The 13,747-nt window shown below is 47.9% G+C and overlaps 1 protein-coding gene and 1 long non-coding RNA gene across 2 annotated transcripts in view; one reads left to right on the top strand and one right to left on the bottom strand.

Annotated features, from left to right (window-relative positions):
* The window catches only part of SMURF2 (SMAD specific E3 ubiquitin protein ligase 2), a 1,116,208-nt gene that overhangs the window by 833,413 nt on the left and 269,048 nt on the right, over nucleotides 1-13,747 (bottom strand). The gene's annotated exons all lie outside the window — the stretch shown is intronic.
* On the top strand, nucleotides 8,565-10,778 carry LOC147702274 (uncharacterized). Its single transcript, XR_015297221.1, has 3 exons — nucleotides 8,565-8,781; nucleotides 8,831-9,738; nucleotides 9,806-10,778. It is a non-coding gene; the product is annotated as an uncharacterized LOC147702274 (long non-coding RNA).

Consider the following 13,747-nt stretch of genomic DNA (forward strand, 5'->3'; position numbering starts at 1 on the left):
TGGTCGGTGTGTGTGTGTGGTCGGTGTGTGTGTGTGGTTGGTGTGTGTGTGTGGTTGGTGTGTGTGTGTGTGGTTGGTGTGTGTGTGTGTGGTTGGTGTGTGTGTGGTTGGTGTGGTTGGTGTGTGGTTGGTGTGGTTGGTGTGTGTGTGTTTGGTTTGTGTGGTTGGTGTGTGTGTGGTTGGTGTGTGTGTGGTTGTTTGGTTTGGTTGGTGTGTGTGTGTGGTTGGTGTGTGTGTGGTTGTTTGGTTTGTGTGTGGTTGTTTGGTTTGTGTGGTTGGTGTGTGTGTGGTTGGTGTGGTTGGTGTGTGTGGTTGTTTGGTTGGTGTGGTTGGTGTGTGTGTGGTTGGTGTGGTTGGTGTGTGTGTGGTTGTTTGGTTGGTGTGGTTGGTGTGTGTGTGTGTGTGTGTGTGTGTGGTTGGTGTGGTTGGTGTGTGTGGTTGTTTGGTTGGTGTGGTTGGTGTGTGTGTGGTTGGTGTGGTTGGTGTGTGTGTGGTTGGTGTGGTTGGTGTGTGTGTGGTTGTTTGGTTGGGGTGTTTGGTGTGTGTGTGTGTGTGTGTGGTTGGTGTGTGTGTGGTTGTTTGGTTTGTGTGGTTGGTGTGTGTGGGGTTGTTTGGTTTGTGTGGTTGGTGTGTGTGTGGTTGGTGTGGTTGGTGTGTGTGGTTGGTGTGGTTGGTGTGTGTGTGTTTGGTGTGGTTGGTGTGTGTGTCGTTGGTGTGGGTTGGTGTGTGTGTGTGTGTGGTTGTTTGGTTGGTGTGGTTGGTGTGTGTGTGTGTGGTTGGTGTGTGTGTGTGTGGTTGGTGTGTGTGTGGTTGTTTGGTTGGTGTGGTTGGTGTGGTTGGTGTGTGTGTGGATGGTGTGGTTGGTGTGGTTGGTGTGTGTGTGTTTGGTGTGGTTGGTGTGGTTGGTGTGTGTGTGGTTGGTGTGGTTGGTGTGTGTGTGTGTGGTTGTTTGGTTGGTGTGGTTGGTGTGTGTGTGGTTGGTGTGTGTGTGGTTGTTTGGTTGGTGTGGTTGGTGTGTGTGTGTGTGTGGTTGGTGTGTGTGGTTGTTTGGTTGTTGTGTGTGTGGTTGGTGTGGTTGGTGTGTGTGGTTGGTGTATGTGTGGTTGTTTGGTTGGTGTGGTTGGTGTGTGTGTGTGTGGTTGGTGTGTGTGTGGTTGATGTGGTTGGTGTGTGTGGTTGATGTGGTTGGTGTGTGTGGTTGATGTGGTTGGTGTGGTTGGTGTGTGTATGTGTGGTTGGTGTGTGTGTGTGGTTGGTGTGTGTGGTTGGTGTGTGTGCGGTTGGTGTGTGTGTGTGTGTGGTTGGTGTGTGTGTGTGTGGTTGGTGTGTGTGTGGTTGTTTGGTTTGTGTGGTTGGTGTGTGTGTTGTTGGTGTGTGTGTGTGGTTGTTTGGTTTGTGTGGTTGGTGTGTGTGTGGTTGGTGTGTGTGTGTGTTTGGTGTGGTTGGTGTTTGTGTGTTTTGGTGCGGTTGGTGTGTGTGTGTGGGGTTGGTGTGTGTTTTTGGTGCGGTTGGTGTGTGTGTGTGTGTGTGTGTGTGTGTGGTTGGTGTGTGTGTGTGTGGTTGGTGTGTGTGTTTTTGGTGCGGTTGGTGTGTGTGTGGTTAGTGTGGTTGGTGTGTGTGTGTGTGTGGTTGGTGTGTGTGTGGTGGTTTGGTTGGTGTGGTTGGTGTGTGTGTGGTTGTTTGGTTGGTGTGGTTGGTGTGTGTGTGGTGGTGTGGTTGGTGTGTGTGTGGTGGTGTGTGTGGTGGTGTGGTTGGTGTGTGTGTGGTTGTTTGGTTGGTGTGTGTGTGGTTGGTGTGTGTGTTTGGTGTGGTTGGTGTGTGTGTGGTTGGTGTGTGTGTGGTTGGTGTGTGTGGTTGGTGTGTTTGGTGTGTTTGGTGTGGTTGGTGTGTGTGTGGTTGGTGTGTGGTTGGTGTGGTTGGTGTGTGTGTGGTTGGTGTGGTTGGTGTGTGTGTGTTTGGTTTGTGTGGTTGGTGTGTGTGGTTGTTTGGTTTGTGTGGTTGGTGTGTGTGTGTCCTTGTTTGGTTTGTGTGGTTGGTGTGTGTGTGGTTGTTTGGTTGGTGTTGTTGGTGTGTGTGTGTGTGTGGTTGGTGTGTGTGTGGTTGTTTGGTTTGTGTGGTTGGTGTGTGTGTGGTTGTTTGGTTTGTGTGGTTGGTGTGTGTGTGGTTGGTGTGTGTGTGGTTGGTGTGTGTGGTTGGTGTGGTTGGTGTGTGTGTGTTTGGTGTGGTTGGTGTGTTTGGTGTGTGTGTGGTTGGTGTGGGTTGGTGTGGTTGGTGTGTGTGTGTGTGGTTGTTTGGTTGGTGTGTGTGTGTGTGTGTGTGTGTGTGTGTGTGTGGTTGTTTGGTTGGTGTGGTTGGTGTGTGTGTGGTTGGTGTGGTTGGTGTGTGTGTGGTTGGTGTGGTTGGTGTGTGTGTGGTTGGTGTGGTTGGTGTGTGTGTGGTTGGTGTGTGTGTGTGTGGTTGTTTGGTTGGTGTGGTTGGTGTGTGTGTGGTTGGTGTGTGTGTGGTTGTTTGGTTGGTGTGGTTGGTGTGTGTGTGTGTGTGGTTGGTGTGTGTGGTTGTTTGGTTGTTGTGTGTGTGGTTGGTGTGGTTGGTGTGTGTGGTTGGTGTACGTGTGGTTGTTTGGTTGTTGTGTGTGTGGTTGGTGTGTGTGTGTGGTTGGTGTGGTTGGTGTGTGTGTGGTTGGTGTGGTTGGTGTGTGTGTGTGTGGTTGGTGTGGTTGGTGTGTGTGTGGTTGGTGTGGTTGGTGTGTGTGTGGTTGGTGTGTGTGTGTGGTTGGTGTGTGTGTGTGGTTGGTGTGTGTGTGTGTGGTTGGTGTGTGTGTGTGTGGTTGGTGTGTGTGTGGTTGTTTGGTTGGTGTGGTTGGTGTGTGTGTGGTTGTTTGGTTGGTGTGGTTGGTGTGTGAGTGTGTGTGGTTGTTTAGTTTGTGTGGTTGGTGTGTGTGTGGTTGGTGTGTGTGTGGTTGGTGTGTGTGTGGTTGGTGTGTGTTTTTGGTGCGGTTGGTGTGTGTGTGTGTGTGTGGTTGGTGTGTGTTTTTGGTGCGGTTGGTGTGTGTGTGTGTGTGGTTGGTGTGTGTGTGTGGTTGGTGTGTGTGTTTTTGGTGCGGTTGGTGTGTGTGGTTAGTGTGGTTGGTGTGTGTGTGGTTGGTGTGTGTGTGGTTGTTTGGTTGGTGTGGTTGGTGTGTGTGGTTGTTTGGTTGGTGTGGTTGGTGTGTGTGGTTTGGTTGGTGTGGTTGGTGTGTGTGGTTGTTTGGTTGGTGTGTGTGGTTGTGTGGTTGGTGTGGTTGGTGTGTGTGTGGTTGGTGTGTGTGTTTGGTGTGGTTGGTGTGTTTGGTGTGGTTGGTGTGGTTGGTGTGGTTGGTGTGTGTGTGGTTGGTGTGTGGTTGGTGTGGTTGGTGTGTGTGTGGTTGGTGTGGTTGGTGTGTGTGTGTGTTTGGTTTGTGTGGTTGGTGTGTGTGTGGTTGTTTGGTTTGTGTGATTGGTGTGTGTGTGGTTGTTTGGTTTGTGTGGTTGGTGTGTGTGGTTGGTGTGGTTGGTGTGTGTGTGTTTGGTGTGGTTGGTGTGGGTTGGTGTGTGTGTGGTTGGTGTGGGTTGGTGTGGTTGGTGTGTGTGTGGTTGGTGTGGGTTGGTGTGGTTGGTGTGTGTGTGGTTGGTGTGGGTTGGTGTGGTTGGTGTGTGTGTGGGTTGGTGTGGTTGGTGTGTGTGTGTGTGTGGTTGGTGTGTGGTTGGTGTGGTTGGTGTGTGGTTGGTGTGGTTGGTGTGTGTGGTTGGTGTGGTTGGTGTGTGTGTGTTTGGTTTGTGTGGTTGGTGTGTGTGTGGTTGTTTGGTTTGTGTGGTTGGTGTGTGTGTGGTTGTTTGGTTTGTGTAGTTGGTGTGTGTGAGGTTGTTTGGTTTGTGTGATTGGTGTGTGTGTGGTTGTTTGGTTTGTGTGGTTGGTGTGTGTGGTTTGTGTGGTTGGTGTGTGTGGTTGGTGTGGTTGGTGTGTGTGTGTTTGGTGTGGTTGGTGTGGGTTGGTGTGTGTGTGGTTGGTGTGGTTGGTGGGGTTGGTGTGGGTTGGTGTGGTTGGTGTGTGTGTGGTTGGTGTGGTTGGTGTGTGTGGTTGGTGTGGTTGGTGTGTGTGTGGTTGGTGTGGTTGGTGTGTGTGTGTTTGGTGTGGTTGGTGTGTGTGTGGTGTGTGTGTGGTGGGTGTGGTTGGTGGGTGTGGTTGGTGGGTGTGGTGGTTGGGTGTCTGGTTGGGTGTCTGGTTGGGTGTCTGGTTGGGTGTCTGGTTGGGTGTCTGGTTGGGTGTCTGGTTGGGTGTCTGGTTGGGTGTCTGGTTGGGTGTCTGGTTGGGTGTCTGGTTGGGTGTCTGGTTGGGTGTCTGGTTGGGTGTCTGGTTGGGTGTCTGTGTGGTTGGGTGGGTGTGTGGTTGGGTGGGTGTGTGGTTGGGTGGGTGTGTGGTTGGGTGGGTGTGTGGTTGGGTGGGTGTGTGGTTGGGTGTGTGTGGTTGTGTGTGTGTGGCTGTGTGTGTGTGGCTGTGTGTGTGTGGCTGTGTGTGTGTGGCTGTGTGTGTGTGGCTGTGTGTGTGTGGCTGTGTGTGTGTGGCTGTGTGTGTGTGGCTGTGTGTGGTTGTGTTTGTGGTTTTGTTGTAAAGCACGCTAAAGCCCTTGGATCAGGTTCACGCATAAAAAACTGCAAAAAGCTAAAACATTTTTGCACACACTGACATAGACATTTTAAGGCATGGTCAAAGTGGGCTTAGGCCCAGGGATCCAGCCCTTCAGGGGGGCCCAGATAGAGCAAGTTCTGCTCTGCAGAGGCTTGCCTTTATGACCTTGTATAATTCTTAAATGGTTTTAAATAACGTTTCCCTTTCATGTATTTTTTAAAGTGAATGATACGTGAAATTCTATTAGATGTATCAACTTTTGAAATGTGGAGGAGTGTGCTTGTGCACTGTCACTGACCTGGCCAAAGAGCATGAAAGAGCTGACACGGGATCATAAATTCTAAGCTGTCCCGAACAGGAGCCCCCAAAATACGTTCGGCCTGGCCCCAAAAATCCTTACGATGTCCCTACACACTGGTTATGCTGTGAGCTGGCATCAGCTCTTCCTGGTAAATAAGCAATCACCAGCGGTGCTTCACTGCCCTGAATTGGAAGTCAACATTTTTTAGGAAAGAAGCTTAAATTACCCTCAAGTGGATGTGGCGTAAGGGCCAGAGCTGCTGACACTGGAGCTGAGGAACCAAGAATTGCAGTACTGAGATACTCACCCCTGTATCCGCTTTTCATGAAGGCGGGGGAGAATAACGCTGCATGTTTGTTGTTACATGCAGACACCCGGCTGTGAGAGTGGGAGGGGGTCGTGGGGCAGGCAGGCAGGCAGCTGACTTGACACTGGAAACGTGATAGATCTATTTTTTCATTGAGACCTGTAGGTTCTTGTGTTTTAAGAAATCTGATCCAATGAATCTCTCTCTGGAGGAGGGATCTAGTGAGATCAACCCCCCCATTGTAAGACTTTTGCCAAGTACCTTGAGAATTCTTGATATTTTTTAACTGAGAAAGTTGACAAAATGTTCATTTTAGTTTTCAGGCCCATGATGAAGAGCTCCTTGAGCTCGAAATGCATTGGGTACCGAGAAGATTTACCGTCTTTGGATGTCTAACAATTGTTATATGATAATTCTTTGGAAATTTTTTAGGTTGATGTTGGAATGTTACATGAGAGTCTTTATTGCAATTTTGTGAAGTAAATGTGAAGAGTTTAAACAGAAAAAGATTGAGGTTTATTTTTGTATAAATTGTTTAAATTAAGTGTTCGTTTTGAACCACATATAGCAACAGTGCATCGAGGTTAAGTGTGTTCCACACTTAAGATAGGATTTCTAATCACCAAGGTACCTACCCCCTACCTTGCAACTTCTCTAGACTGGGACACACTACGTAAGCGGCAGCCAATAAACCGTGTCCGTCTCGGTCAACACTGCTGTGCTTTCAACGTCAGCATAACACACTTTTTGTCAAACATTTCTAGTCATCTTTCGATTTAGGTGAGTCAAAACTGAGACAGAAACGTATTTTAAAGTTCTGCCACTTGTCGCCTACCAGCGAATGAATAAAGATTCGTAATTGATCCTACAGCTCCACCTGGTGGGAGCACGTCAGAATCGGAGCAACTCATAGTGCTTTTTAGATTATCTCCAAAGAGAAAAGGAACAAGCCTGGCTTTCAGGGAGCTGTCAAAAGAAAAAGAGAAAGTAAACTGAGGCCATAGAAACAAGTGCGGGCCCGTCATGGGGTGGACAGAAGATGTGCACGCCGGGACTGCCTTTACTGGCGGTGAAATTAAAAAAAAGTTCACAGTGTGGCACGACACCAGTAGAGGGGCCAATCCCTGCGTGCAAATATTTTGTCTTGTGTGCACGCTGGAATCGTATCGATTCCAAAAGGTCCTCTGCATGGCAGAGCAGCGCATGCGCTGCTTTACGCCAGGCGGAGACCTAAAAAGGCAGTCATCCATGCCGGAAGCCAAATAAAAACTGCACACGGTCGGGGATAAGTAGAGACGGCTTGAGGCTATAATGGCAGTGATCCTCCTGAAGAAGGATTTTGATGCATCCCTCCATGCATTTCAAACCCTTCAAACTCAGCAGGTAAGAGGAGTCGGGAAGAGGAAGAGCAAGGTGAACTTGAACCACCCACTATACCCGTGCAACAGTAAGACTAGGAGACGTTCTTCAATGAATAAGACCTGGATGGCAAGGGGATCTTCCAAGATGCCGAAATCGTAGACAATCACTGGCAACACCTTAATGTCGACTCGTTGGAGGAGGGAGTCTACTCATACCCATCAGGGCCATCCCAAGTGGATGACACTGCAATGCACAATGCAGTGGTCAAGAGGGCTGCATACAAGTAGGGGTCCGTCTTGAGGAACAGAAGGCACAAGCTTTCTTTTTACTAGAGGCCCACCTATTCAAAGAGAGGTGCTGAGGCAGGTTCCAATTCCTCCCTATGCCCCCAAGCATTCTAGAACAGGTAAGAGCAGCCGTAATGGAGGTGGTGGGCTGCAAACTTGTAACTCAAGGGTGAAGAAACAATATTAACTTTCGTCCAATGCCCCCCTATTCAGGGAAAATGTAGCTACAGATTCAATCATGGAGGCCACTGTAAGGAAAAGAGCAAATATTCCAACAATCACCAGCCACCTCCGGAAAAGGATAGCAAGAGGGAAGAGGTGGAAGGACGAAAGGTAGACAGAGAAGCAGCAACTCAGCGGAGGATCACTAACTTCAAAGCCCTGCTAAATTGGCACACCCCTCTTTGGGTAAAGTAGGGATACTAATGAAGCACCTCCTGGAGCAGTTCCAGAAAAGGACAGCTTCCCTCACAGAAGATGGGAAACCATTGCCATTATCTGCCTGAAATCTGCTCAGGATGCCGCAGATATGGCAAGCAGGCAGCTGGTCACAGGGTCAACCCAGAGGAGACACGCCTGTGTGCAGATGTCAGATTTCAAGAAAGAGGAACAGGCCAACATCATCAACACATCTTTTAAAGGGAAACACCTATACGCCTCAGCAATAGGTCTTGCATTATTAAAGTTTGAGCTAATGGCATTTGCTATATATATATATATATATATATATATATATATATATATATCAAAACAAAGGGTCCTGCAATGCGTCTCCTCGCACCGCCGTGGAACAGATCACGAAACACCAAAGGTAGATTATTCAAGATGTGGCTTTATTTTTCCCTCGCCATCGGCATGACGCGTTTCGGCCGTCACAAAACGGCCTTGATCACATATATATATATATACACACACACACACACATTACCTACTGGCGGTCGCCAGTAGGTAGTTATAGTTAGGATTTTTTTCAATGCAAAATCTCAAAATTCTATTTGGAATAACTTTGGCGCCGGTTGACGAATCTGCCTGAAAACTTCCTCAAATTTGCCTCGCGGAGCTCCGGTCCTTCCTTGAAAGTTTCGGGGGGATTCGTCAAGCAGGGGCTGAGATAAAAGGGGGGTCCCAAAACGTGTTTTCCCCATGTTAATTTCCATAGGGCGGTCAAACTCACTTTTAGCCCGAACGGCTGAATGGATTACCACCAAACTTGGCAAAATTGTAGGGACTGGTAGCCCGATGTGCCTTTGCTATGTCTCAAGATATGTGCTCCAGTGGATTTTGAGTAATTTAGGTTCAAAAAAATATATATATCTACGGCAGCGCCCCGGGTAGCGCTCTGGGCGCGCCACGCGAGGTGCGCACGGAAAGCTGATTGGCTCTCGGGTGTATGTAAACATTCGAAACAGTCCGGAGCGGCCGCCATCTTGTGTCTCAGTAGGATCGAGACACAAGAGGAGGCAAAAAAAAGGGGGAAATGACCATAAGGGGGCAGGGTAGACCCCCCCTGACCCCCTAGGTTTGATGTGAATAGGGTCCCACGGGGCAAAAAATATATATTTTTTTTTGATTTGCGCAGGGGGAGCACCCGGTACGCGCACCGGGGAGCGGACCATGGGGAAAAAAGAATGACAGTTTTTTTTTTTTAAAAGCCTTTTTTTATAAATTGGAGGTAGTTCTAAAAAGACGTTTTTTTTCTTTTTTTGTTTTATATTTTTTTTATTGTTTTTTTGAACATTTTGTACTTTTTTGGGGTTTTCTGAACAGTTATATTTTTTTGGTATTTTTCATGGGGAGAAACGAAAAAACAGGGAATTGAAAATGGTTCAACTGGAGCAAAAAAGAAAAGAAAAGAAATAATTAGCGTTTTTGGGGCATTTGTGGTTGTCCACAGCAAGGACGAAGAGCTTTACGCTCTGTTCTCCGTAGGAGATGGTCTTCCCACAATATTTACAGATAATTCGGAAATCTGCAAATCGTGGCTGAATGCAAGGCATCGTCTCACTTTCCTCTGGTGCCGACGGAGTGGGTTGCTTCCTTTTTGAGGTGGTGCTTGTGGATTGGGGAGGGTTACTGGCCAGTTCCCTCATCTCTGCAGCAGAATAATTTATTGGATGCTTGCGCTGCATGTGGCGTATCATCGTGTTGTTACCAAATGAATATTTCTTGTTCGGGTTTCCCCTGTTAAGTTCCATGCCACAGATTTTGCAAGTCACCTTGGCTGCATTTACTTTTTTCTTCCCCACTGGGATCGAAAAAAACTCCCATATAATGTGTGGTCATTGGCTGGTATGGGGTATTTTGTTCTTCAAGCCATGTTCTCCTCTCCTCTTCCTCCTCCTCTTGTTGACCACCAATGATATCTTGAGGTGGTCCTCTTGGTGGTTGTGGTGGTGGTGGAGGTGCAGATGCATCAGCTGCTGCTGCTACTGAAGCCATTATATAGATCAAAAAGGTACAGACCGGTACAAACAGGTCTTCCTAAGTCAAAGGACAAAGTCAGAATAAGGAAAAAAGGTGGGGTCTTTCATCCTTTTGAGAAAAAAAAAATGTATTGAACCAATGAAAAGTGTTATTTTTAGGTCACATGACCAGGAGCTTCATCATTATGAAACCAAAACTGTTATGAACCAATGAAAAGTGTTATTTTCAGGTCACATGACCCCTCGCGCTTACGCTACGCGCCCCAGGGCGCGTCGCACGCCTACGTTGCGCGATCGTATTCGCTCGAGTGCTTCCGGGTGCACTTACGCCGTGCGTATCACGCGGACGCGGCTACGCGATACGTCACGATTATGTTTTCGTTCGCGATATTGGCGCTTGCGGGACGCTCCCCGGTGCGCGCCCCGGGGCGCTTCATAAAACTACGCTTTCCGGGGCGCTCACCGGGGCGCGCACCGGGAGCGCTCCAAGGCAAAAAAACATTTTTTTTTAAAATATACAAAAAAAAAAATTGGCAAAATTGTAGGGACTGGTAGCCCGATGTGCCTTTGCTATGTCTCAAGATATATGCTCAAGTGGTTTTTACGAAAATTAACTATTTTTCTTCCTTAGTAGGTTCCGGATCATTAGGCAGGTTAAATCAGCATATGAGGCTCTGTGCTGAAAAACGTCTTGATCAGTGCATGACGACAGCCTCACTTGCTGGAAACTAGGTTTCCCCTCCTGTCAGTGATGGTGCTCCTCCTCACGGCCAGGCTGCCGTGTTGTAATTTTGTATTCCGAAGTGCCCTGAAGCTTAGGAGGTCACTCGACAAAGCCTCCCCATACGGCTTATTTATATATATTTATTTCTTTACAGTTTGATATAGCACAAACTTCACCCGAAGGTATCAGAGGGCTTAACATGGACACCTGTTGCATTAAAGACGGACACATTAATTTTTAGGAACAGGGGTATTAAGTGATTTGCTCACATCACAGGATGTTTGAGCCTCTGGCCAGACTTGAACTTGATTCCCCAGCTTCAAAGTCCGCCGCCCTAACCGTTAAGCTACACCCTTTCCCTCAATTTCTTAGCTGTGTGACACTACAGCGCTCCCTTGCACAGCGTCTGCAACGTGACCCGTTTAAACCTTTGCGCTGGGCCAGCTGCATGTAATGTAAATGGACTGTGACAAGCATTCACAGAACATTTCCCCAGTGCATTCTCTGAATTTATAGGACTTGCTACAAATGCAAAGATGATGGCCAGCAGGGCATCTCTTTACCTTTTTACTGCCGATTCTCAATGATTTACACTGTTGACATTTTGACCTGCAAAAACATGCGTGTAGCAGAATATTTGGGGCTTGGTTCTTTGAGTTTCACACTTGCAAAGCACGTTGCTTTCCGAAAACGAGTTTGAGCTATTGGCATTGTAAATCACAACTCACTTTATTTATGTTTTGGTTTTTAAAACATACATAAAAGCATGTCATTTACAATGCTGATAGCTTAAACTGAAAGGTCTTGGCTAACACCAGACCTAAACGTCTAGGTCTTCAAAAACACGAATGCAAAGCAGATGGATTTACTCACAGTGAGCACTGCAGCAGTCAGTGGGCTGTAGGCCAAGTGCTGCTACCACGTGGCCATACACAATAGGCCATGGATCAGGCCCTTTTGAAGGTCACCGGATCAACTACCAAACATGATCCTGTTTGCAACCTGGCACCCTATTTCGTAGCATGCAGAATTGGCATCAACTACCCTCACCGGCACCAAGGAATGACAACCAGCACTTAGCCTGTAATACAAGGGCAGAAAGAATGTCAGTGAAAAGAGCAAACAAGCTTGCACCGTCTCAGCCACTACGCCAATAACGCGAGTGCGTTTCTTAAATTCTACTTGAACTGTGAAAAAAAAGCTCACACGTACACTGCAGGGGGTGCCAGTGCCCCAGGATTAATTAAGGTGAGTACGCGCAGCTAGCTATGTTGCCAGGCACAAGACAATATACTTTCTAGGTGTTTCTCCTTACCCCCACCAATTGCACAAGTCAGGAGGGAAGCCAGATGTAGCCTGAAAGGAAATGTGAGAGGTTAAAAGAGACTGTAACAGAGAAAGCTGGTGAGGGAGGATAAAGGTAAACGTGAGACGACAAAGCAAATGAAATGTGAGGTAGGGGAGAATAATCAATAGGGTGTGTATGTATAGCTGAGGGAGCACAGACTATGGACAAACAGAAGGAAAAGGAAGTCTGCAAGGAGAGAGGAAACAAGTTCAGTGAGTAAAAGGAGTTAAAAGACGAAATGTATAAGGGAGGAAAAAGAGAAAAGTTTGTGAGGGGGAGGAAATGAGATGTGAAAGTGAGCGATAGGAGACACGAGACCAAGGAAGGTGTTAAGTGAACATGGGAACCCCAGGGGCGTGAGGATGCCTGCTAGGGGAGAATGGGGGGTGGAGGGTGGGGGTGAGAGTTTTCAAGGCACGTGATAAGAACTCCGAGGTCGGACCGACCACATGAAGTTTATGAGGGGAGATGTTACTGCGGGGCAGTCTGGTGGAACCAATGAAGTAGTGTCCGGGGTGTCAGGGACTTTGAAACAGGGAAACCTAAGACTCGAGAGAATAGAGGAGGGGGGGAGAGTGGGGCACCCGAATACTGCGAGGAGCGAGAGTCAGGAGGGAGTGTTCATGCGGGCAGAGGAAGTGTTTGAAGGGAGAAGGGGAGAGAGCGCCAATAAGAGGAGAGTGCAGAGGAAGCCTGTGAGGGAGCCTGTGAGTGGAGAGAGAAGGGGGAGGGTCAGGAAGCGCTGCGGCAGTGGTGGAGGAGGTGGCGCTCACACACTGCGCCACTGGGAGCACGAGGCACAGCAGACAGTCTGTTTTTAAAGTTTTGAGTGAATACATGTTGAGATTCCTCTTGGAACCCCCCTTCAGAAATTGACAATCTAATTAAGAGTTCTCTTTCACGTAGCAGTTGTTGCATTTGTGTGTGTTTTGAGGTTGCAGTATAATGTGTAAATTGTCAGCTGTCCTCCTGGATAAACACTTCCAGTTTTAATTTTCTTAGTGTGTTAATACACTGTTACCCTAATCTTATCTGTGATTTATGGTTTCACATATTTACTCTTCTCTAGCAGAGGGCGTGCTCGATCGCGAAAGTAAAAGCGATCGCAGGCAAAGAAGCCCGCGAGTGGTGAGAGCGCGAGTGCCACAGCGAAACACATGGTTTCAATTATCGCGCCTGTGTCGGGGCACGATAATTGGAAGCCTATGCAGCTGTGTGTACCAGACACCAATAGGCCATGGGTGGAGCAATGCGCCCGCCTTTGGCCTATTGCGTGCAGGCTTTGTATAAAAAACACGCACACAAAGGCCAATAGCGTGCCCCAAAAGGAAAAGCACACACTTGTGTGTGCGCGATTCCTACCTTAGTTTTAAAACCCCTTAATACAGGTCTCTCGCTGCACGAGCAATGCTGCGCACTGCAACGCTAAGCGCGAGACCTAAGAAATAGCACAGCAAAGGCCCCTGGAGCACTGCAATTTCAAAGACAAACAAAATATGAGGCAATCCGCATGAGAAAATCAACGGAAAGGGGAAGCTTTCAAAACACAACACCACGATCCTTCTACCAGCTCGCAGGCCATAGCAAGCAACTTCACAGCTGTGGAAGTTTCAAACAGTCCAGAGCCAGCCCTTTCAGAAAGAGGATAGGGGGCAGCCCTCCAGAAGGGGAAGGGGGGCAGCCCTCCAAAAGAGCTAGCTCCTCAAGCAAGTGACTGCACAGCAACTGCCCCACCATATGACACCAGTGGAGGACAGAATAGGAGGCTTCCTCCAAGAATGGATAAAAGTCAAATCAGAAAAATGGATCCTCAACATTATCCAGCGTGGTTACTGCATAGAACTCTTGTAAACGTCACAGGCATAAGCCCAAAGAAAAGATCACTCACTAAGGAAGAAAGATCATACTTTCAATGCAAAGTAGAAGAGCTTCTGCAAAACCATGCATTAGGGAAGAGTTCCTCTGACCGAGATTAACCAGAGAAACTACTACACCGAATTCCGGACCTCCGGTTCCTAAACAAGTTCATAAAGACTCGAAAATACAAAATGTCAACACTTCAAAAGACTAAGTCAACAATAGACTTAAACAACACTTACTTGCACATCTTCATGAACCACAGACACAGTAGATTTCTAAGCTTGGTCATAAACCAGGTTCTCTACCAGTTCAGAGTGCTTCCCTCTGGCATCAAAGCAGCACTTTTTATAAAACGCCTAGCTGCAGCAGCTGCTTACTTGAGGACAAAGTATACATGTATGCTCCTACCTAGACGACTGGTGGGTAAAAGTAATCTCATTCTCCCTTTTTTCTCCCTTTGCAGGATCAGCATGGTCTTAGGCACACTTTAC

The sequence above is a fragment of the Lissotriton vulgaris genome, chromosome 7 (assembly GCF_964263255.1).
Source record: "Lissotriton vulgaris chromosome 7, aLisVul1.2, whole genome shotgun sequence".
NCBI lineage: Eukaryota > Metazoa > Chordata > Amphibia > Caudata > Salamandridae > Lissotriton > Lissotriton vulgaris.